This window comes from Lissotriton vulgaris, chromosome 6 (genome assembly GCF_964263255.1).
Source record: "Lissotriton vulgaris chromosome 6, aLisVul1.2, whole genome shotgun sequence".
NCBI lineage: Eukaryota > Metazoa > Chordata > Amphibia > Caudata > Salamandridae > Lissotriton > Lissotriton vulgaris.
In genome coordinates this window covers 338,435,155-338,461,718 of record NC_141694.1, presented here as the reverse complement: position 1 = coordinate 338,461,718, position 26,564 = coordinate 338,435,155, and the positions used below count along the sequence as shown (strand labels likewise).

The 26,564-nt window shown below is 43.9% G+C and overlaps 1 pseudogene; it reads right to left on the bottom strand.

Annotated features, from left to right (window-relative positions):
* The window catches only part of LOC147707322 (zinc finger BED domain-containing protein 6-like), an 80,921-nt pseudogene extending 57,111 nt beyond the window's left edge, over positions 1-23,810 (bottom strand).
* Between the last annotated feature and the right edge of the window lie 2,754 nt (positions 23,811-26,564).

Genomic DNA, 26,564 nt, shown 5'->3' with positions numbered 1-26,564 from the left:
GGGTCAAAATTGGCTCTTCGTTCCGTCTCGAGCTCACGTGCAGCGAGGAGGTGCAGCTTAGAGCACAGGAACAAGAGGATGCTTTCTTGGCTTGTTGCTCCTTTTATCCGTCTTCAGGGCGGGCGTAAACCCGCCCCTGCCTGCCCCAAAGGGCGTGGCCGGCCGCGTCAGTGTCTAGGCCAGCCCACTCCAGGGTGGGAAAAGAGCGCGCCCTGGCTACGCCGCTTCGGGCATACCAGCCGAGACTCGCCTCCCGCCCAAGATGGCTTCCCGGGGGGATCGTGGTACTCCGCCATACGTTCGGGGGGACCGAATGGTCGCCCCTTTCCATATGGCTGAGATACCCGCCACCCCCTCTCAACACAATCCCCAAGGATGGGACACCGGAAACGGTTCTGAACTTTTGGAAGACGGGAGGGAGTGACCCTCCCGGCCATATTTATTAAAATATGAAACAAAATTAAAACATTAAAATAACAGTTTCATATTAATGTACAATTTCATTTCCACATTACGATGTTTGGCTAACCTTAACATATTCTCTAATACAAAGGTTCTCCTAGCCGAACTAACATCCTACAAAACATTTAACTTGAAATTGTACATCCTAACGTTTAAGGGCCAACGGCAAGGTCGTAACCGGTGTCAAGATCCCTAAACCAGACTTATCCCCCTCACTTGTGAGGGGCGACCGCACAGAGGTGTACCTCAAGTGCATTTACCAATTTCCCTTGACTTGACGGGGGCCCCAATAAACTCGACGCCATTTAAAGGTCGTCCGAGGACTCGTGTGAGATATCTAGAAGGTAGCGTAGACCCCCTCCCAAACCCCACACAACTTACCACATCTGCCATCGCAGATGTCCTGGCCCCGGGAAATTACCCAGGAGGGGGCTGTAGCCCCTCCTACCCAGGAAGGGGCCTTGACCGCCTTTCCTTTTCTTTCGGCGGCCCATCCTTAGAAGGGACCGCCTCCCCGTTGAGGGGCCAATGGCCACCTCCCTTGAGCGCTCCCATCCGTAATGGGTGACGCCCACCCATAGGGATCTTCCAATTACTGCTCACCGATCATGACCTTACCGCCACAGGCCGGATAGTTGACCGGCTATCCGGACCCCCCACAACACTCCTGCCTAAAGGTCATGTAATAAAGTTTTTAACCAAGCTATCAGGTCTCCTATGAGTAACTCGTTCCCCATCCGAGACAAATGAACACCATCCCCCAAATACATACTGTCCCCTTTAATACAACCATGCGAAATAGAATGCAGTGTACTCGAACGGAACAGTCTATTCACTTTATTATTAATTTTCCTTACTGAATGATTCAGAGCAGAGACCGAAAGAGCCCCCCGCCACACTTTCCGTGGGATCATATGGGACCATGCAATTGTGCACCCTGGAACTCTTCTCGCTAACCAACTTACCGTGGAAAGCATCACCTCAAGAAGAAGTCGTCTACCAGTGGTCACCAAATCATTGCCCCCAAGATGTACTATGACTACAGACGGCGGTGACCTTGTCCGCCCTAACAAACCCTCGAAAAATGATCGAAACTGGTCAATACAGAGCCCGCCCTTTCCGTAGAAGGACACACTGTACCCGTATTCCCCAGCCACGTGAATCATGTCACCTGCTTTGAATACGTCCGCGGCACGCCTCACGTATGAGTGGCCCACAACCCACACCTCCCTTTTCGCAGCCTGTGATGTCTGACCGCTGGCCCGGTGTTGGGTCGACTGCACAGTCCGCCCCGCCTCGTAGGCTCGCGCAACTGAAACCAAACAAAAAACAAGAAGCGTGAGTACATCATTACAGCTTCACAACATGTGCAACCGCACATACCTTTTATAACAATTCGAGGACCAACGCCCCACACGTTTTACTTGATCGACATTCAGACCCCTGGCTGTAGCCTCGGTAGCAGCCCCTATCCGAAAGGAATGGGTCCCAAACTCGCCGGGGTTCATGCCCGCGGCAGAAATCGACATCGCAAGCACCCGCTGAAACTGAAACCTCGTCAGTGGGGTGGCGTCAGCGTGTCTCAACAAGGTCCCCCCCCATGATGCCACCCTTTGCGCTAAATATTCCTCAACGCAACCCACCGGGCACATGGACGACCCGGGAATCCTTTGTATCATTATGCAGTCCCCCATCGAACCCTGATCGGTCTTGGACTTGACAAATGAGACAGTCATTGTCTCCCCCCTGACCTGAACGTGCTCTCGGCACAGTCCCCCCATGGTATCCTGCTTGTTCCTTGCCACTAGTTCGCTTATCCGCATAGCCCCATGGAATGCTAGCACAAAAGCGGCTCGGAATAACACTGCTTCATACTGGGATGAACACGTTGCAGGAAGTACAGATAACAACAAAGCCAACCTATCCAGACCTATCGGGCGCCTTTCATCTACTCTGCGACCCTCAAGGCGTTGCCACCCACGTAGCGCTTTTTGCACCACGAAAGACGCAGTCGGGTCCTGGATCCCATGAGCCCTTGCCATAAAGGAGATGGCGGCCCGATGCCTCTGGGCCGTAGCCACTGATTTGCCTGCCTGATGTAAGGACAGCAGAAATTTTACCGCTAACTCTTCCAGACCCCAAAACTCTCCCCTAGCAGTCCCCAGAAAGGCCCAATAGGATCGGAACGCCCCTTCATATGCCTTCCTCGTCCTGGGTGCTAAACTCTCTCCCACGAGGTTCTGTAGTTCGGGGCACCGAGAGACCAGAGAGCTTCGGGAAAGGGTGCCGCCACCGAGTCCGCTGTGGGCAGAAAACCCCAGAAGGCCTGCATACGAAAATGAGAAAGCGCATCAGCCGCTTGATTCATTACCCCCGGCACATGTCTTGCCCTAAATAGCACGTTCAATTGCATACACAATAACACAATTTCTTTGAGCAATCTCAGAATCCATTTGCATCGTGCTGCCTGGCTATTGATACACTCAACCACGGTCATGTTATCAGACCAAAATACCACAGAGTGATCCCTGAATCCCTCAGGCCAAGTTTCCAGGGCCACCAGAATGGGAAAAAGTTCAAGAAAGGCAATGTTACTCGTCAGCCCACTCTCATGCCACCATAACGGCCATTTTTGAGCCGACCATTGTGTGCCGAATATGGCACCAAAACCAACACTCCCAGCCGAATCTGTCCACAGCCCCAGCTCTTCGGAGGACACCGCCGGTTTATTCCAGACAACTCGACCATTGAAGTCCGCCAGAAATGCCAACCAAATATGCATGTCCTGGCGAACTTCTGCCGATAGTCTTGTGCGATGATGACCCTCTTTCAGGCCGACCATGGCCTGAGCGATCGAGCGGGAAAAGGGGCGGGCCATCGGCATTACTCTCAGGGCAAAATTCAGCTGGCCCACCAATTGTTGTAATTGATGCAGTCTGACTTTAGACTCACTAATACATTTTTCCAGGGAAGCCCTGAATCTTAACACCTTTTCTCTTGGTAATCGAAAACAACCTTCCTCTGAATCGAGCTCGATCCCCAGGAACTCGAGGCAAGTCGAGGGACCCACCGTCTTACCTGGTGCCAGTGGCACACCAAAATGCTTCATTAAGACACAAAATTCATTCAAAGCCTGTCCACATTCTGGATCCCCGGCCGCCCCCAGAAACAAAAAGTCATCGAGATAATGCATGACATGTTGAAAACCCGTCCTCTTTGTGAAGACCCATTGCAGAAAACAACTGAACTTTTCAAAATAGGCACAAGATATAGAGCATCCCATCGGCATACATCTATCCATGTAATAGTGACCCTGAAACATGAAACCAAGGAGACGCTGATCGTCTGGGTGTACCGGGAGCAACCGGAACGCTGACTCAATATCTGATTTTGCCATCAGCGCACCGGGCCCTAGGCGATTCAACATGGCGACGGCCTCATCGAAAGATGCGTACCGCACCGAACACACTTCCGGGTCAATCGCATCATTCACGGAAAGACCACGTGGGGCTGATAAATTATGTATCAGTCGGAACTCACCCGGGTCCTTCTTAGGGACCACCCCTAAAGGGGAACAAACAAAGTTAGCACATGGTGGCTCATCAAATGGACCGGCGACTCGACCTCGAGTAACCTCCTTCCCAATCTTCTCCTGTACTACGGTCGTATGTTGCAAGACCGAGAGTTGATTTTTACATTTTGCTACACCCTGAAAATCCCCCACTGGGATGCGGAAACCATATGAAAACCCGTTCCGCAACACCCCAGCGGAAACATGATCCGGGTACTCGCTGAGCCAAGGAATCATTGCCATGGTATCAATCGGAGTAGGTAAAGGCGCCCCTCGGACTATTTCAGACCTGTTTGGCACCTCCCCTACCACCGTTATCACCCGTTTTGGCTCTGCACATGGACTCAGGATGGGATGGCTGCCCACACCCTCCACACTCATGTCTAAACTTGCATGACCCCTGGGGCCTCGTACATTTACCCCTGCTAAAGTTCCAACAAATCCCCCTTTTACCTGCGTTGCCGTTCGGCTTGGAGTGGTAGTCATTAACTGTACTCGCTCGAAAGGGTGTCCCAGCATATTGGCGGGAGGATTCACCCCCGCTACTCCCTACCAATGGTAACTTCAACATACCAGTACTCTCCATTTTTGACCATGAAACAGAATCGTAACAATCCCAAGTCAAGTTCTTGTCATGTTCTTTCGCTTTTCTAAAAATATTATCGTAACAGAACCACTGATTGCCCCCATATGATACAGAATATTCCATGATTCGTGACTGATAAATAGGCAATTCGGACAACAACTCGGGCCTACGTTCACCCATGATAGCGGTAAAAATTCCCCATGCCCTGCCCCAATTGCCAATGTTTTCGTCAACCTTAAAGGCGGCCATCTTTGCGCGCCAAACACTCGGATGCATGAGCTCCTTTTGGCTCTTAACATGCTCCATCTCATAATGATCTGTAAGCAACGAGAACATGTTTACATACTCATCTGCCCACATCTTTTCCTTAATAGCCAAAGGTACATGCTGACCCAATTTTTCCCTTTGTGAGGGTGCAGACTCATCTCTCGCAATCGGCAATGGCCGCTTACCTGAACCGGAAGCTGCGTCTGCCGCTGAACCTGCTCCTGTCGATTTTTCACCCGCCGGAGACGGCGTGATAACTGGCGATGGTGCCTTCACCGCCTCCCTATTTTCACGCAGTTGCTGCATCAACACCCGTGCATCATCAGCCGTGGCGCCCTCGCCATTTTTCCCCAACCACGCTGCCAATTGTGCTGCCAACTCGGGCGGCATATCGTCCCCGGACACGGGGGTGACCACCACGGGAATCGGGTTCCCTTCTGTCGGCACCGGGGTTGGCCCTTCGAGTGGGGTATCGGGAACCGGGGTGTCTCCCCCCGCTGCCCCCCGTCTGGGCCTCTTGCCCTTCCCTCCTGGAGCGGCTCCTGCCGATGGTCGTTTCGGCCCCCCTTCCCCGTCTCTAGCCGCCACCTTCTTCTTTAAGTCGGTTACCTCCTTCATGAGCATACGGAGCATCTGGTCGGTAGTGACTCGCTTTCCAACTTTCTTAGGCATTCTCAGACAGAGTATCTGTAAGACAAAAAGAAAGATTACCACGTTCAATATTGGCTCTTCGTTCCGTCTCGAGCTCACATGCAGCGAGGAGGTGCAGCTTAGAGCACAGGAACAAGAGGATGCTTTCTTGGCTTGTTGCTCCTTTTATCCGTCTTCAGGGCGGGCGTAAACCTGCCCCTGCCTGCCCCAAAGGGCGTGACCGGCCGCGTCAGTGTCTAGGCCAGCCCACTCCAGGGCGGGAAAAGAGCGCGCCCCGGCTACGCCGCTTCGGGCATACCAGCCGAGACTCGCCTCCCGCCCAAGATGGCTTCCCGGGGGGATCGTGGTACTCCGCCATACATTCGGGGGGACCAAATGGTCGCCCCTTTCCATGAAATTCCCATGTTTTAGTTAGTTGGACTCACTATAACTCGCGCGCCCGCAATCCACTGCTGATGATGTCACATATTACATCATTCATGACATGGTCAGTGACATCACTGATGACATCTCTGATGACATCTCAAATGACATCACTGATGACATCACTGATGACAACATCCAGTATCTGTGTGTTTCTGTAAAGGTGTACAGAACATAGATTCTGTATAAAAAAATCTGGTGTGTGACTGACATACTTCTTAATCTACAAAACAATTTGAAAGGTGAGCTATTCATTTGTGAGGGGATGTATGTGGTGCATATTGATTTTAATCAGACTAAAGTTTTTCTCCTGCTAAAGTGCAGAGAATACTTTTTTTCTCTATAATCTTATTGTGAGTGTGTGTGCATTTAGAAACCATTCTGAGATAAGCATTTGCGTATTTCATGTGTTTGCAGACAGATAACTGTGCTGTTTTCATGTTTTGGTAGAATTAGAAACCAGTAATTTTTTATGTATTTGAAAAATGAGTCAAGTTTCTACATTAAAATGTAGTACTCCTTCTAGACTATGAAATATGGTTTGGTAAAATGCAAGGAATAGTGCTGTTTGTCTAGAATCACACAGTGAGTCTTGTGTGCAATTAGGAATCATTCTGATAGAAGCACTCTATACTAATGTGTAGTAGAAAATTGTGTGCAATGTGTACAGTCACCTTATGTTTTGTAAACTAGTAAATGTGTTTTGGTAAAATGCAAGGGATAGTGTTGCTTGTCTAGAATCACACAGTGGGTCTGTGTGCATTTAGGAATCACTCTGAGAGAAGCATTTTGGTACTTCATGTGTTTGCTGACATGTAATTGATTAAAAACCTATTGTGTTCTCACATTTTGGTAGAATTTGAAAATAGTCATTGGTTATGTGTTTGCAAAATGAGTCTAGCTTTAATAGTAAAATGCAGTAATGAAATATGTGGAAGGGATGCTTGATGTGTTTGCAGACACATACTTATATGTACTCATGCAGTGAGCCAGGCTTTAGAGCACACAGTGCTTCATAGTCATATGTTCTATGTATGTACTAGTCTAACCACCTTCACACTTGTGTTTCTGGCCTACATTATCCCAGTCAGTAACCATACACTCTATTTATAAGAAATACTGTTATTTGTCTAGTATCACACTGTGAGTCAGTGTTCATTTGGTAAATGGAGAGAGAATGATTTGGTTGGTTTATGTGTTTGCAGGCTGATAAGTACATGTACTCTTACAGTGAGCCAGGGTTTAGGGTACACAGTACTTGAAACCCCTATGCACTATGCATATAGTAGTTTAACCACCTTCACAATTGTGATTCAGGCCTACTTTTCCCCTGTCAGTATCTATACACTTCATTTATAAGAAATACTGTTATTTGTCTAGAATCACACTGTGAGTCAGTATTCATTTTGGAAAATTGAGAGAGAATGATTTGGTTGGTTGATGTGTTTGCAGATATATAAGTACATGTACTGTTGCAGTGAGCCAGGCTTTAGGGCATGCAGTGCTTGAAACTCCAATGCACTATGCATGTAGTAGTCTAACCACCTTCACACTTGTGTTTCAGGCCTAGATTTCCCCAGTCAGTATCTATACACTCCATTTATGAGAAATACTGTTATTTGTCTAGAATCACACTGTGAGTCAGTGTCCATTTGGGAAAATTGAGAGAGAATATTTTGGTTGATTGATGTGTTTGCAGACATATAGGTACATGTACTGTTGCAGTGAGCCAGGCTTTAGGGCATGCAGTGCTTGAAACTCCTATGCACTATGCATGTAGTAGTGTAACCACCTTCACACTTGTGTTTCAGGCATACATTTCCCCAGTCAGTATCTATACACTCCATTTATAAGAAATACTGTTTTTTGTCTAGAATCACACTGTGAGTCAGTGTCCATTTGAGAAAATTAAGAGAGAATGATTTGGTTGGTTGATGTGTTTGCAGACATATAAGTACATTTACTGTCGCAGTGAGGCAGGCTTTAGGGCATGCAGTGCTTGAAACTCCTATGCACTATGCATGTAGAGGTGTAACCACCTTCACACTTGTGCTCCAGGCCTACATTTTCCCAGTCAGTATCTACACACTCCATTTATAAGAAATACTGTTATTTGTCTAGAATCACACTGTGAGTCAGTGTCCATTTGGGAAAATTGAGAGAGAATGATTTGGTTGTTTGATGTGTTTGCAGACATATAAGTACTTGTACTGTTGTAGTGTGCCAGGCTTTAGGGCATGCAGTGCTTGAAACTCCTTTGCACTATGCAAGCAGTAGTGTAACCACCTTCACACTTGTGTTTCAGGCCTACATTCCCCAGTCAGTATCTACACACTGCATTTATAAGAAATACTGTTATTTGTCCAGAATCACACTGTGATTCAGCGGCCATTTGGGAAAATTGAGAGGGAATGATTTGGTTGGTGGGTGTGTTTGCAGCCATATAAGTACATGTACTGTTGCAGTGAGCCAGGCTTTAGGGCATGCAGTGCTTGAAACTCCTATGCACTATGCAAGTAGTAGTGTAACCACCTTCACACTTGTGTTTCAGGCCTTTATTTCCCCAGTCAGTCTCTATACACTCCATTTATGAGAAATACTGTTATTTGTCTAGAATCACACTGTCAGTCAGTGTCCATTTGGGAAAATTGAGAGAGAATGATTTGGATTGTTGATGTGTTTGCAGACATATAAGTACATGTACTGTTACAGTGAGGCAGGCTTTAGTGCATGCAGTGCTTGAAACTCCAATGCACTATGCAAGTAGTAGTGCAACCACCTTCACACTTGTGTTTCAAGCCTACAATTCCCCACTTGCTATCCATACACTCCAGCAAACACAGTGTGACTGCTGTTGCAATGTCATAGGGACTCTTTCAGTACCATGTAGTAATCCATTCACTAAAGTAAAAGTCAACCAATTAAGAATTCACCTAGTGTCTTTCCTTATAGTACTGTAATCATTCTGTTAGTAAGCATGTACTCATGCACTGAGCCAAGCTGTAGGGCATAGAGTGCTTCAAAGTGCTATGAACTATACATATAGTAGTCTAACAACCTTCACACTTGTGCTTCAGGCCTACAAATCTCCAGTCACTATCCATACACTCCAGCAAACACACAGTGACTACTGTTTCAAAACCATAGTGACTGTTTATGTACAATGTACTAATCTATTCACAAAAGTAAAAGTGAACCAATTATGAATTCACTCAGTGTCTCTCCTTATAGTATATTTATAATTTAGTTAATATGCATGTACTCATGAAGTGAGCCAGGTTTTAGGATTATGGAGTGCTTCAAACTGCTATGCACTATGCATTTAGTGGTCTAACCACCTTCTCACTTGGCCTTCAGGCCTACACATTTTTAATTAGAATTTATATGAAATGTGTTTGTATAGTAATAGAAAAGTATAATTTATAAAGTGATTAATAATCACTTATTTATGATTATTTTTTACAGATACTGTTTATCATCATTAAAATAAAGTTATGCCGGAGAAAGAAAGAAAAAGAAAAGGTCAGAAAAAGGATACTTACTTGAAAAAAACTCAACCACAAGTATGGATGACCAACATAAGGTGGCTAAAAAGAGAACATGGTAAGACCACAAAGAGCTTTATTCAAAATATTACTAGACTCAGAAAAAAAACTGAAAATGTTGAAAGCACTGAAAATGTTCCAAGCACAAAAAAAGTGCAAAGAATAGGAAAGGAAAAAAGACAATATACATTCAAAGGATTCAAAGGATACAACTGACAGCAAAAGAAGAGAAAATCAATATAAAGAAATTCATAATTTATTTTTTATAATAGAGTAGTACATAATTTGATGAAAGATACGAAGAAATATTAAAAGAGAACACTATTTTATAAAAAGAAGAAGCATATCGAATCCATTGTTGAAAAGGCTTTTGAAGTAAAAAGGAAACTATTAATTTTAGTATTAAACAGAATTCGATCACTAAATAAACCAATCCATTTAATGAAGGCCAAAAGTAAGAAGAAAAGAGTAATTAACAGAAGTAATTTTTGTGATTTTTTTTTAGGGGATTGGAAACACAGTTCAAGTTCTGAGCCTTTTTTTAGTGAAGAGCGTTACTTTCAGACCAATAATTTGTTTGATGCAGTTGACACCAGTGGTCGAGCTTATGAGGTTAAAAATGGTTGTCCAATTGGGAAAGAGAAAATGGTTCCCAGAAATGCAGAAGAAGTGATAGCTGATGAAGTTCTAGGCAGACGTTTAAAGCCCCAGTGTACACTTGGGATTGCAGTAGTATTTGTAGTGTACAACAAGAACCTATTGATAAATTACGCAGTTTCTTACAAGCATATAGTAAAAAAAGTATTAAACAAAGAATTACGGTGTTGCAGAGTGAGAAAAAAAGTACTGGTTTGCATGGTCATTCTCTGACTTGTCTTTCTAAAAAAGTATGTCAAAGTGTTTTTCACCATTTCAGGATGTTGGCAGAACATCATACTCAAATGCGGAAGTTAGTGAGAAGATATGCAAAAAGTCCAGTACTAAAGTTAAATGAGTTGAACAGTGCTCTTTTGCGTGGATCAATAACAGATGTGAAAAAGGTTTGTGATGATATTGAGTTTTGTTACTTTGGTCCTGAACAAAAGAGTGAAGAAACTCAGACATTAATGGAAGAAAATGTTGTAGAGAATGTTGAACATAGTTGTACAAAACATTTTGAAAGTGAAATTACAAAGTTTAAGGTGATTTCAGGTGAAAGGCCAAATTTTTCTTGTATTTAATGTCAGCGAACTCACTATAAAAATCAGACTAGGAGTGTTGATCTGTATTTAAAAAGTGAAAAAGAAAATAATAATAAGTGGAAGGAATTTGCAACTTATTTGTTTGGTAGAGAATTGGTTTGTTTTGGGTTCTGATCAGCGTATTTGTAAATATTGTTATAACATATTAGATGAGAATAAAATGCCCGCTAGAGCTGTGCATAATCATTTAGAGTTAGTGCTATTTCTCCAGAATTGATAGATTTAAACACCTATGTGTCTATTCTCATTCAATGTGTGCACCGTTTGACGCTATTTTTGTATGGAGCCGAAAACAGGTAAATTGCCTCCTTCAGATTTACAAAGACGATTAAAAGGAAGAGTTGTGTATTTACCGTTAGATTTAAAGAAAAAATATTGAAACTATTGGTGTAGACAGTGTAGAAAGTGAAACACTAGTTATTCTTGTTAATGGTGTGCCAATAGGAATAAGAAAATCTGGCAGGAGTTAGTGGATGTTGGGAAAGTGCAAAAGGCAACATTGTATCTGGTAAAAAACAATGAGTACTATAGAAATGTGTATGTGGGAGAAGACAAATTAGTTTTAGCAGAAGATACTGAAACGTCAAGTGGACAAATTGAAAAAGTGGACATGTTAAGATGTGAAGAAATCTATGAACATTACAGTGCGCATTCACTTCATTCAGAAGAAGTGATGGGAACCACTATTGAGTTGTTCCAAATGAAAAAAGCAAAAGGAAGTCCCATGGGTGTATGAGAAGAGAGTTTGGAAGCCCGTTGTTTTCCACAGTTATTCCCAACTGGAAAAGGAGATGCGCAGATCCCAGCATCTGAATATCGGATAACAAGATTATATGCAGAAGATCCAAGATTTATTTCGACAATGTATTCCTTATATATTTCATCTTTTGTTTTAGAGTGACTTTTCTGGACTTTCATATGCTGTCAATCACATTTTAAAAACTGGAATACATCTGCAAAATGTATCTGCAAAAGATTTTATGGATAAAGTGCACCAGAGAGATGATCATTTAGAATCTCAGCTCAATAATCTGATGGCATGTCAGCGGGGACTAACGAATATTGGTACTGTCATCATGGAGAACTGAAATGTAGGCTACGGAACTTAGGAACTCCTACATGGTTCCTTACCCTAAGCTGTGCTGAGTATGCTTGGGATGATTTACTTGAATTTCTTCGAGAGGCAAATTGCAATATAAAAAATACTGAATACAAGACACCGGGGAAATTGTGCTCTTTGGATCCTGTTAATGTATGCAGGTATTTCAATCATAGATTTGAAGCTATGATATCTTTTATCTACAATAAAAACAAATCCTCCACTTGGAGAAGTTGTGGATTTTTTTGGGAGAAAGGAGTATCAAGCAAGTGGTGCTCCTCATATACATATTACATATGCTATTATGGATTAAGGACGCCCCCAAATTTGGAACAGATGCGTATGATACTGTTTTGACTTTTATTGAACAATATGCAACATGTGCTGTACCCAAAAGGACAGAAGAAAACAACTTAAAAGCATAAGTCTTACGATTCCAAAGCCACCGATGTGGAAAGTACTGTCGATGAAAGTACAAATCTAAGGATAAGTTATACACCAAATGTCGTTTTGCATTTCCATGTCCTGTAATATCTAAAGGAAGAGTGAACAGTTTTATGTAATCTTTTCAACATCCCATCACAAGGAAGTCTCCAGAAAATACCTACAACTTAAGAAGAAATGAAGAATTAAAATACATAAATGACTACAACCCATTTATTTTGTCCATGTGGAATGCTAACATGGATATTCAGTATGTTGTGGACAATCCCATTGCTGATGCTCGATATGTAACGTCCTATATTACAAAATCAGAAAAGACGTAATTGAAAGAAATGTGGGAAGAGATTTCTCACGAGAAGACTCTAAGTAAGAAATTATATAGTTTTAGTTTGAAGATGTTATCCCATCGAGAGATCGGAGCAAATGAATGATCAGATCGGTTATCATCTGCAAGTCTATACTCCAAATATAGAAGAATCATTTGGGTGAGTCTAGGTCTTGCAGCAATGCGAAATCGAGTACTGAAATCTGTACAAGAAATTGAATATTTAGCAGAAAAAGATCAAGTACAGATATTTTGAAAACGAATATGTTGGACACATATTACCCAAACAGAAGTCATCATCTTGAGGAACATGTGTCTTTATGAAGTGCTGCAAACACTTTTATATGGAATACTACAGAGAACATCAATGATGGGAAATATGGAGTCATTGGTTCCAGAGGATGTTTGGTGAAACAAACAAAAGGAAATTTGATTAATCACAGAAAGCTGAGTTGCAACACTGCTGATAAAAGGGAATTTTACTATTTAGCCCTTTTACAACTGTTCGAACCATGGTGTTCAGAACTGGAATTACTTGGAGATTTCCAGAGCTATAAAGATTCCTTTGATGCTTGTAAAGATAGCATACAATGCAGTACTTTTGCAAATGATGTTAAAATGTTGAACAATGAAATTGATCAAGAAGCTACAATTGCAGCTGAGATTGCTAGCGACAGTTCTCAAGACAGTCAAAGTTCTGCTGCGCTGAGTCAAGATCCACTAGAACAACCAATTGCTGAAAATGAAACAGCAATTACCATGAATGAGGTGAAAACAGCAATGCATCAACTCAAGAAGATGTAACAAACTTAGCAAACTTGTAAGAACAACTACATGTTGAACAGAAACAAATATATCAACAAGTGAGACAACAGATTGACAATGGATTACTTCATGAAAAGAAAGAGTGCTCATTCACGTCATTTGAACCTATCCGAATGTACGTGAGTGGACAAGCTGGAACAGGAAAACGTTTTTAATTAAAGTAATTACAATTTATCTACAGAAAACAACTGAGTCACATTTGTCTTGTGTTGTCACTGCTCCAACTGGGTTGGCAGCACACAACATTAAAGGAATTACTTTACATCATTTACTAATGCTACCAGTAGAGCATGAAAACAAATTGAAATACCACAAGCTATCTGGAGAAACTTGTTGTGACGTTTCAATAGTCTTGAAGAAAATGAAACTTCTTATTATTGATGAGGTAAGCATTAAGGGTGGGCTTAGTACGCGTAGTCACACTGCATGAAGCTACGCGAAGATGTTCTGGCACTACACGAGCTTCGCGAGCGTGCGTAGTTGCTTGTTGGACCCGTTCGTGAATAGGATCGTAGCTTGCAAACTTTCCCATGCGGTGGGCTAGGGGCTCGGCGACCTTGTTTATTCAATTGTCCCACCCGCTCGCGTTGCCTTATTTCTTGTTCCGGGTCACGTATAACGTGTTCGCGTTGTGCATGTCATGTTCGGGAACACTATCTACTTGTTCGCGATGACAAGTGCGTGTTCGCATGAAATATCACGCAAACTTACCCACGTGGTCGCGACGGGCGCCACCATCTTGTTTTTCACTCTATGTTATGGTTCTGGGCCTAGTTTTCTATCTACCTTTAATCTTTGCAATCCTTACTTATTTTCCCTGTTTTTCTCACTTTTTTAATTTATCATCTCTGTCTCTCTGTCCCTAAGTTTATATTTTGTGATTTATTCCTACTTTCACTGTGTTTTGTTACTTTTCTACAGTTTTTATTTACTTCTTTCTTCAAGCTCCTACTTCTTCCCCCTTTATTTTTTCCTTCTTTTCTTTTCTGCCTCCAACCCAGAACCATGGCCAAGGGCAGCAGTACCGTCTTAAAGGGCAAGGCGCCTGCACCCAAGAGCCGGCTGCCTTGTGGCAGAATGCTCCCTGCAGGGGTGCAGGCCTGCAAACTTTTTGGAGAGGCGGAGGTGGCTGCCCTGGTTTTCTTCATCCAGCGCCACCTCCCCTTGACCTTGGCAGCAGGCGGCAGGCCAGGCTTAGGTTACCTTACACAGGAGCATCACCGCCAGTGGAAGAAGTTGCGCCGGACAGTCTTTCGCTGCTCGGGTATCCAGCATACCCATCAGCAGCTGGCCCACCGGACCGGCACTGGACCGGGAGCAGGACCTGTTAGACCTGCTAGGTGTAGAGGTCATGGGGCTTGGTGAGTAGCTAGTAATATATATATAGTAGTGTACGTATTGTGTATAATTATTGGACGAATAAGTAACACGATTACTGGTGCGCTTAGTTACATTGCAGATCAATTCCGTTTCAAAATCTTCGGTGATTGTATGACACAGGTTGTACTCTGCACTTCTCTTACTTGTTTGTAACTTTGCGCTACCTTGGGCTGATTATTGATGTTAGAGTTTACTTTAGAGAACTGAAGTTAATTAATGCTATTGCTAGAGTCTAGTCCTTCCATTGTCCTTCAGTGAAATAGTGGTGGAGGGATATAGGTCCACTTAGTATTAGTTCATATTTTTTTTATGTTCTGCGTGACGCCTCCTCTGTCACTGAATGCCTAGTTCTTACCCCAGCCCTCCATAGAACCTTTTTGTAGTTTGTTTAGTGAGTCGTAGGCTTAGCAGCAATAGCATTGTCAGTCAGTAGCAGAACAACATATGACGCAACAAACCAACAATTTGGTGTATGCACAAATTTATGCATGTGTCCTCCATCTCATCTATGCATTTTTGCTGGCAAAAATAAAATGGAAATGTCGACTTACTGAACAATTGGCCCATCTGGTATAGGTGGTGTAGGTCAGGTGGTATTGGCTTTGTTAATTAGTATTCTGCAATCAGAATGATTATGGAACATTTGATTAGTGTTCATATAAGTAGACGGTCCGTGAATCCTACAAGCCAGTAGTCGTTTAGATAGGTCAATTTTATTGCAATTGTTGTTTCCTAAAATGTTTGAGCGTTTTTTGTTGTTGTGTTTTTGTTTAACAGCACTCAATGTTTCTCTCTTTCTTCATTTTTTCTTACATGATCAGCACTCAGGGGCAAGCAGACCAGGTCCAAGTCGGCGGGACAACAACTACCAGAGAAGCGCTCCTCTACCGAGGATCCTGCTGCTGGCCCCAGTAAGTCCTACAGTGCTTATATTATTAACTATTATATTTCCCTCACTTTTAACGCACCTCATTTTTTTGAAACTATTAATTAAGCTTCCTCCTAATTCCATTTTTAACAAAAGCTTCTTTGATCTTCATTATCTGGTTTCCAACTTTTGGGTATCCCTGCCTTTCAGATCCTTCCAACTGCCTCTGCTCTGACTCTCTGTACTACTACTATTAGACTGTCTGTAGCTAAGCTTGCCCTGTTGGCCACTCTTTAGTTAAGGTATTCTTTTGAATAAAGCTGTTATAGAATAGCTGTAGCCACTGGGTCTACTCCTGTCCTTTGCGCTGTCCTCTTTAATCTCTGGGCTTTGACAATTCCCATCAACTAAATGTGCAACAAGATGTTTGTCTAGTATTTTTTGTTATGGTAGTAGTACATACTACTACTACAGTTGTAGGTATACTGCACAGACACATACAAAACTATGCACAAGTAAATAGGATGTTGGTGATCGGAGTTTGGACCTTACTTTCACCTCACAGTCACAGAACTCAGAACCCACAATTCACTGACCGACTAGCTATAGTGTCTCAGTCATTAGTCATTTGTCCTGACCCCCCACCCCCTCAGGAAGATACCCAATAATTTTATTACACAACCCAGAACATAACACCCATTTGCTCACTCACTCGTGTAAGTCCACAACACCACAGACACTCCAAATACACCACAGAGTCTATGTGCAAGTTCAAAAGCTTTATTTTTTTTCAAACAATAACAAGCTTTGTGAGTTGTTCCATGAAATACATCCAGCTCCACCATGCAAAATAACGATTAAAACTAAACATTTACAACTAGTGCACAATAGAGAACTGTACGAATTGTGGGAGACCCCTCACCGTTGAACGTATACTGGTTACACATGCATCTTTCGTAAGCTCTGCAAATCTCTGGTTCTTAGAAGGTAATCTTCTCATCTGCCTATTATGAGAAAAATGGGGAACGTTAGACAGTATAAAATACAATTATTCAAGCTTTTTGCAGTCATGCCAAAAAAATGTAAGGTTATGTCTAGGCAATAGGGACTAATCAAACTCCATAAAAAAACGTGCCTTGTTTTTCAACCTCTTCACTTGTATGCAACACTCATGACTAGCATTGAAGGATACTTTGGAAGCAGCATGCAGGTGGCTGTTAGGAATCAGATACATCGGTTGTTCAAGGATGGGTGGAAGGTGAAAGAAGATGCCTGCTTGGGTGGGCGACACAATATGGGTTGATAGTGGATAGCAAGAATCATCAGCGGTGTTTGTATCAAACACAAAGCCAAGGCAAGGAAGGAAGGAGTGGGCGCATGGGTGGTTGTGGGTGAAAGTGAAACCAGCTAAGGTTTGTTAACCGTTACCTAATAAAGAATGATAGACATTTTCTTTTAATGGATGGATGCCCCCCGGATGGATTGTATTCATCATAGGTGGAGCCTGTCACTGGATGCAGAGTATAACTTTGAAGATAATATAAAAGAAACTGCGCCAGAGTAGCAAAGCAGAGGGTCATCATATATTATATAAAATTAGGATTTCATTTCAGAATACAGTTGATGACTCAGTAGTTTGCAAGCACATCATATATATTAACACGCACCTTCCTCTGAATCCAAGGACCACTTCCTACCTATGTTATATATTTTTTTATTTTGATATGTTTACTTACCAGTAATTGTCCACAATCCATAGTTTGCTCCCCCCCACCCTGCCCCTCTCCACGTCACCACCCACCAGCACTTCCACCTCTGACTGCTACTGGACTGATATGTTGTTCCATATATGTATTGATCATTGGATTAATTCAAGTATATTAATTCTGCTTTTTTGTAGTGACCAGACGCAAGGGCCCAGTGAAAGTGAAATTGAGCAATTACCCTTCATGTAACAGAGAAAGTTGGCCAGTGCCACCCATATTCGAAAAATATAAGAGCTTCCCCACCTGCAGCTTAGTTAAAAAAGTAACAGGCATCTGCGTATCCTGTATGTTGCTGTTGGATGCAAGCTTAGCTGACTTGCCGGCTACAGCCTAAAACAAGGTTATCTAATTTATGTAACCTAGAGATACGAAAAAGACTGGTGTTCTTCTGTGTACTGGAGTCCATCCATAGTACTACTAGGGTAAGTACAATGCCGGAAAAAAACTCCAACAATGTTAGAGGCCGGGGAAGCAAGAGGATAGATGCTTAAAGTAACCATAAATGTTATGTACTGCGCTTGCTAGTGCTTCTGTGCCACTATGTGTTGAATAATTTTGTATTACTGTTTTGCTAAGAGTGTTGGTTACAATTCTGTTTCTTTCTTTATAGATACTCCTTCCCAAAAACCATCACGGAAGGAGTTGGCAGCCAGGGCCCGGCAACAGAAACTGCAGGCCATCTTGGAGGAATACCACCAGCTGGTGGCTCAGGCCGAGGAGGAGGAGGAGAAGGCGGCGGCAGCAGCTGCTGCCTCTTCCAATGCCCCGGGCCCCAGCCAGGCCCCGCCTGCAGGAGTACGGCGCTGTGGTCAGGCAGCCACCCACCGCCGCCATTTGTCAACATCTGCCGCCCCCACACATGGATTCAAATGTAGGTGCCATGCATTTCGGCAACAAGTTCTCCAGATGGCAAAGCTGGAGGGTCAATTAGAGGAGCGTGTGGAAATCCTAGTGGATAAACACCTTAACGCCCGCCGATTAAAAATGGAGCCTGTTTATATTTGCCCCATTTTTAATACTTTTGTTGGTTGGTGGGAATTGGGTTTTAGGGTTTCTCTTGGACATTCGTTGGACTTGGACATTGGTTAGGGTTAGGGAAAGGGTTGGGTGAGGTGCGGGGTAGGCTATTTTTTATGGAAATAAATGTTATTTAAATAAACTCACACATATGATGTTAATGTTTTTTGGTGGGGTTACTGTTTCACAAATTAATGTGCATTACACAAGGTTCCCTTGCAGACGCAGGGCATCAAACAGTGTTTGATTTAAATAGTTGGGCAATTTTGTAACATGCAAACAGATAGATGCAGTACCCCTCACTGAGTTATATTTGTCCTACTAGTACTACCAGTCGCTCCTCCTACTCATTATACTTCCCAACAAAGAGGGGTAGGGTTTGATGAATGGATGGGAAGGGGAGTTTGGGTAAACGTTTAACAAAGAAAAACAGTACGCATGGAGACAACAAAAGCAAAACAATGAAGACAATGATTGATGATCCACTACCCAATAAATCTATAAACTAAAGTTAGAAAAAGGAAATGCATGTGTGATGAAGATAACTTGATGGTTAATAATGAGTAGTGCTTAACTACTACTACACAATTCGACAGTACAGGGAAGTGTTTATTATATATGACATTTGCCTTGGCTGTATGCCCTCAGAGAAAACCTAATTACATGCTATACCGGCCTGAAAGCTAGCAAAGAAAATGAAAAAATAGTTTTAAGGAGAAATTACCAAACAAAGTCACACAGTCATAAAATGAATGAAGAGAAAAAAGGAATCAAAATATTAAAAATACAAAATGATACTAAAGTTACTGTATTATCCAGGTCAAATGTATAGTTGTATGTTCGCGTCATATATCTTGGTCCTCCCTTCCATGGACACTCTGAACATCATTCTTGGGTGCCACTGGCTGGCTGATGAGCGTAAGGTAAGTGTGAGTTGTTGCTCCAAGTATAATAGCACCAGGTTAAGACCGGCCTGTAAGTTATGATGGAAAAACAAAAGGGGTATTAAAAAACTAAATGAACGAAAAAATTAAAATCAATTACCGTGTAGTGCAAAAAGACAAGACTCGTGAGCGAGAAGACTTTCAGACTGAGGGGGCTTGGATACAGTTTGTCTATTCTACTAGTTACACAGCATTAATCTAGAAGAACAACAAGATCGGAGCCAGCAAAGAACAGGCCCACGGCACCGGGGCACCGGTGAGTCTGTGACCCAAACTCCATTTACCTTAATTTTTTACAGAGCCAGATAAAATGCATATACATACAGCAACCTAGCATTTTCCAAATCTAGTGAAGTAGTGTGGCTCACTGGTTAGAGGCGGCAGACCCGAGAGCAGAGGACGGCCCGGGACCAGGGTTCGATTCCCGACGCGGCAGGTTTCTGGACGAGGGTCAGCGGACTCGATAATTCTCTCGCCTCGGTGCCCACTCTGATCAGCGATCACACTCGGCAACTCTGGGCATTAGCTTGCCTCATCTTCACTAACGGCCCCACCAGACCGCCGGGGATGCCTGGTCTCACCCTGGAGATACCCATTAAGGGACCATCTCTCAGGGAAGCCAGGAAGGGTTTCGCAGCGGTCGAAGCGCCTTGGGACCCTACGGGTAAGTAGTGCGCTAAATAAATGCCTATACATTTACATTTACAATCAATGTGCCACTATCGGTCATCATACCACTATTCGAGTCCACAACTGCACAGACATGTAGCCTAGGGCTGCTGTGGTTCTTGTTGATTGGTTGTGTTTACCTTTTATTCCACTTCCTGAATTGGCTTGGTAGTTTGGTTTGTCCTGTTCCCATCATGCACTGGGACAGGAACAGACTAATTTGCATATAGCCAGGTTCTGACTGAGCTGGGATGGTGCAGTGAGCTAAAAAAACGTTGTTGGATCTAGCCCTGATTTCTTGACTGGGTGAGAGTATTCTGCTTAATTCAGAAACTCTGTTCATCACCACCCCTTGTTGTTAAATATTTTGTCCACCCTAAGCGTGGAAGGGTATACTCAGATGTGAGTCCCTTGCTCATTGCACCATCAGGATTCAAGCAAACCGGGCCGACGACGGCTGAAATGCCAGAAACCGGTTCCCGGGAGCTTGTTTCCTTCCCAGTGTAAGAATTGGCTTGGTAGTTTGGTTTGTCCTGTTCCCATCATGCACTGGGACAGGAACAGACTAATTTGCATATAGCCAGGTTCTGAGCTGGGATGGTGCAGTGAGCTAAAAAACGGTGTTGGATCTAGCCCTGATCTCTTGACTGGGTGAGAGTATTCTGCTTAATTCAGAAACTCTGTCCATCACCACCCCTTGTTGTTAAATATTTTGTCCACCCTAAGCGTGGAAGGGTATACTCAGATGTGAGTCCCTTGCTCATTGCACCATCAGGATTCAAGCAAACCGGGCCGACGACGGCTGAAATGCCAGAAACCAGTCCCCGGGAGCTTGTTTCCTTCCCAGTGTAAGAATTGGCTTGGTAGTTTGGTTTGTCCTGTTCCCATCATGCACTGGGACAGGAACAGACTAATTTGCATATAGCCAGGTTCTGAGCTGGGATGGTGCAGTGAGCTAAAAAATGGTGTTGGATCTAGCCCTGATCTCTTGACTGGGTGAGAGTATTCTGCTTAATTCAGAAACTCTGTCCATCACCACCCCTTGTTGTTAAATATTTTGTCCACCCTAAGCGTGGAAGGGTATACCCAGTTGTGAGTCCCTTGCTCATTGCACCATCAGGATTCAAGCAAACCGGGCAGACGACGGCTGAAATGCCAGAAACCGGTCCCCGGGAGCTTGTTTCCTTCCCAGTGTAAGAATTGGCTTGGTAGTTTGGTTTGTCTTGTTCCCATCATGCACTGGGACAGGAACAGACTAATTTGCATATAGCCAGGTTCGGAGCTGGGATGGTGCAGTGAGCTAAAAAACAGTGTTGGATCTAGCCCTGATCTCTTGACTGGGTGAGAGTATTCTACTTAATTCAGAAACTCTGTCCATCACCACCCCTTGTTGTTAAATATTTTGTCCACCCTAAGCGTGGAAGGGTATACTCAGATGTGAGTCCCTTGCTCATTGCACCATCAGGATTCAAGCAAACCGGGCCGACGACGGCTGAAATGCCAGAAACCGGTCCCCGGGAGCTTGTTTCCTTCCCAGTGTAAGAATTTGCTTGGTAGTTTGGTTTGTCCTGTTCCCATCATGCACTGAGACAGGAACAGACTAATTTGCATATAGCCAGATTCTGAGCTGGGATGGTGCAGTGAGCTAAAAAACGGTGTTGGATATAGCCCTGATCTCTTGACTGGGTGAGAGTATTCGGCTTAATTCAGAAACTCTGTCCATCACCACCCCTTGTTGTTAAATATTTTGTCCACCCTAAGCGTGGAAGGGTATACTCAGATGTGAGTCCCTTGCTCATTGCATCATCAGGATTCAAGCAAACCGGGCTGACGGCGGCTGAAATGCCAGAAACCGGTCCCCGGGAGCTTGTTTCCTTCCCAGTGTAAGAATTGGCTTGGTAGTTTGGTTTGTCCTGTTCCCATCATGCACTGGGACAGGAACAGACTAATTTGCATATAGCCAGGTTCTGAGCTGGGATGGTGAAGTGAGCTAAAAAACGGTGTTGGATCTAGCCCTGATCTCTTGACTGGGTGAGAGTATTCTGCTTAATTCAGAAACTCTGTCCATCACCACCCCTTGTTGTTTAATATTGCTCTTCTCTTTGGCTGTCAGATCAGAGATGCCGAGCCTTATGAAAGCGATGATGAATTTACTTTACTTTTGGATGCCTGCTCAAGTTCTTACAGTGAAGAGTTGTGTATACCTGCAGACAGAGGTGGTACCCTTAAGACAGTGATGAGTTTCGGATTGGAAACAAAACAGAAGATGGCTCTAGTCACGTATGTTGCACTTGTTATGGAGGGACTGTTAGAGGCTACATTTTTGTACTATTCTCCATCTCCATCCAATGCCTGGCAAGATGGGAATGTATTTAGGGCGAGTCAGGAAGATGGAGCAGGACTCTGAGGAGTGGAGTGGACAGTTAAATGCACAGGCGTGCAACTCCAATAGGTAAATACAAATAAGAGACGGTGGTGATGGGTTTATTGTGGTTTGATTTGAACAAGAAAGACAGATATATACACAAATAAAGGAAGGGAGAAAGTAACAATTTGAATGCCTAGTTGTCTGGAAGAGGAGCTCGTCCTCAAACCCTGGTGGTTCGGAAAAAAGTAGGTCATTTAACCCACTACCTATGTCTTCGGAGTCGCTCTCCTCTTCCTGCTGTGTTTCTGGTATTTTGTAGTCCGGTGGTATGAAGTGCTGATTAATTTTGATCATGGTTATCCTCTCCACACTTTTGGGCGAGAGACTGGTCCTTTTCACAGTTACAATGGCACCAGCAGCACTGAAAGCAGGCTCAGAAGAGACACTTGCAACAGGGCAAGCCAGATACTTTATCGCCAGCCTGCTGAGCACTGGCCATTGGCTTCTTTTCCGATACCAATACACCAATGGGCTTTGCTCCATGAATACCTCTGTTGTGTCATCCAGATAGGCCTGGACCATCCGCTCAATGTTCATTGGTGCTCCGCTTTGCTTGGCCTCTTTTGACTTTGCACCAGCAACGGACTTATCCAACCCTTTTTGTAGGACGCAAGCAGCTATTTTCTTTGCTGTGTCTGATGAATCAGATCCTGTTGGTGCTGTTGTTGATGTAATTGGTAGTGTCGGTGACTACTGGGAATCAAACACACTGCTCTCTTGCTCTGAAGAAGAACTTGACTCTGGAATCTGCCCTGTAGTACTTGCACTGTCCTGGGCTGGCACTGGCAGGCCTCTAATTGAGAGCCGTTTATTTTCTAAATCAGTGGTTTCCACAGCTATTAAAGTTTTGTACTTGGCAACATCCCCTTCGGAAAAGGGAATTACTGCATGACTGTTCAGAAATAATTTGTACCATGGATCCAAAATTGTGGCAGTAATGTAATGTCGGTGTGGCACAATCTTACTTTGAATCCTTGTATTGTCAGATAAGCGGGCGGCTAAGGCATTCGCCAAATAACATCTGTCTACTTTTTCTTCCACACATTCATATGTTTCAGTCACCTCCTCCAGCTCTTGCTCTAGCATGTACAACAATGGGATAGCTTGGCCCATAGCACAGTCCTCCCTGCTGACTGCACGTGTGAACACCTCAAAAGGAAGTAGCATCTCTGTCGGGCATTTAATGAGGTCCCATTGCCACATCTCAACGGTCATGGCTTTCACAGTAGGATTCTCTAAACTTCTTGTCATGACATAAGCATTAAGTGGTATGTTCTGCTCAAACAGACGATCAAGCATGTAATAAGTTGAGTTCCAACATGTTGGGACCTCCAGGATGAGTGTTTTGACTGGCATTTTATGCTCACGTTGAATGATCCTTAGCTGATTCCAGGCTTTAAAAGAATGGTTGAAATGTGTGCATATTCTTCTGCAGGTGGTCAGTAAGTTGCTGACTTTGCTTTCATTTTTCGGAGAGTCTTGAACAACAATGTTAATGCAGTGTGCCAAACACGGGACCCTGAAATAGCCACCATCTTTTATGGCCTTAACTACGTTACTGCCATTGTCCGTGGCAACAAAACCAATGTTAAGCCCTCTTGGTCGCAGCAATTCAAAGACCTTGCTGTTAAACTCACCCAAAACTTTTGCATCAGTATGAGATTTCTCCATAGCAAACATGGCTACAGTTGCATGTCTGCGAGTCTCATTAAAAATCTCAACTGTGTCAACGCCTGCAGGTAGCTTGTCACTAACACCTGAAAAAGAGATCTAGTGGGCAGTGATGCACATGTAATCATTGCCTTGGCAACTGGTCCTCATGTCTGTTGTCAGGTGAATACTATGAGTAGCACTCCGATATAAGGCTTTTCCAAGCAATTCCAGCACATCATGATGTAGTGCTGGAACACAACTCTGGCAAAATAGTAGCGGCTCGGAACGTTCCATTTTGGGCAGATGGTTGTCACAAATTCCAGAAAACCCACCCCTTCAACAAAAGAAAAAGGGAGAAGGTCCAGTGCTAACATTTTAGCAAGCTTAGCATTGTACAAATGTGCTATTGGGTGGTTGCGTTCGTACTTTCCCTCCTGCCTAAACATGTTAAGAATGGTACGCTGCTTGGTATTTCTTTCGGTTATGCTTGACGCAGCACTTTGCATCGCAGACTTCGCAGCAGTACTCCTTGGTGTCTCTGGCTGACTCTTACTCCTGTGCCACTGAGATGTTGCTGATGCAGAGGATGTGGGCTGTACCACTGCAGTGCTGGGGACAGGAGAACTTTGTCTCCCACTATCAGATAGAATGTCTCCCTCTTCTTCTTCCTGTTCGACCGTAAGTGGACCTTGTACTAGTTTATCCCCACCAACATCAATGATTCCAGTTTTTATGCCACAAAGGTGGTCCTCTCACTTGATTGCGTGGTGTTTTTTCAAATGGGTCATTTGACCTCCGGTACCATAGTTTGTACCAAGCTTACCACGAGGAATGACAAATGGAGCATATAGCAATGCTGTCCTCCTTTGCGCTAACCGTAAAGAAGTCCCGCATTGGGGAGCTTAACTTTTGTCTCCTGCTAGAGGTGCCACTTCCAATGCCGGATGAACTGGAGGGTGTGTGTTGAATTTGACTATGTGGCTGTGCAGTAGTATCACTACCTACTTCTGCTGAGGTGGTGCTTGTGCTGGATGTAGGACACTGCCGGCCCTTTGCTAATGTAAAAATGGAAGCTGGAGGTCTTGTTGATGTTTCCTGTGTTGGAGGTATGCATGCTACATCCCTACTAGTCGCAGCCATTCGGGATAGAGTGCAAATGTTGGTTTCCATGTCCTCGGGGCCAGGATTGATGCTTGTTATGACTGGGTCAGACTCATCATCATCATTATCCTGCTGTTCTACAACGACCTCCATAAGTGTAGGGCTTTTTGGAACCTTCCTTTTCCATAGCCTGGTCTTGGTATGTCTCTCCCTCTCATGCTCAGATTGTTATGGCTCCCAAGTGAGATCTAGATCATCAGAACGGGATGCTTGGCAAAGAACTCGATGGGCTAACCCTCCTTGTCCTTGGAGGGGATTCAGAAGACAATAGATCTCCTGTATGAGTGCCTTCCTCTTCTTCTTGCTCTGAATGAGGCTCAATTTCCTGATCTGCTTCTACTTCGGGAGGAACAACAACTACTATTGCGGGTGGTGGTTGTGGTTGTTGTTTACCAGCTACTATTGCGGGCGGTGGTTGTCGATCACCACAGATCTACTGTGTTACCTCATGCATTGATTGTGTACTACTTTGAGATAGCGATAAGTTTAGGTAAGGCTCATCATCACTGCTTTCCACCATTAGGTTGGCTACCCTTTCCACACTCATCTGCTTGGGCCTGGGTTGGTGGGTTGGGCCCACTGATGTGGAGGTGCTGGCCTCCGCTTGCACCCCAGACACCGCTGCTGCAGGTGTACTTTTTGTTTTCCCAAAAAAGGTTTTGGGGTCAACACCAGACTTAAGTGTCACTTCCTTCTTCTGTTCTTACTTCTTCTTCTTAGCAGCTTTCTTGGTCTTGGAGGACCTGGTACCTGCTTTCTTTGGGCCCATCTTCTTCAGATGTTAACAGCAGCGCTCAGTTGCACACGTTGCAAGGATGTCTGGTCAGGTCACACCACACATCATGTACAACAGAAGGACGTCCGTCTGGCAGTACAACTGGTCAAATGTGGAATTTGTTGAGCTTTAATTTTAATTACTAGTAGTGTTAGTAAACTCAGTAAGAGTAAGAATAGCAAAGAACTAAAATACAAATGTAGTGGAAGTGGAACTTGTTTATCCATCATTTGTGCATAAGGTCGGATGGATGCAGCATCAGTGACCTGCAGCAGATACCAAGGGGAAGGAAACAGTAAGCGAACAGGAACAATGGAAAGACACAGAGGCCTATGTGTCAAAAACAAAACAGCACACTACCACTACCACTACCACCACCACAGCTCCCAGCCACATGCTCACTCATCACAGGCACATGGGTAAAGCCCAGAAAACAATAAACTCAAGCAGGCCTATATATCCCT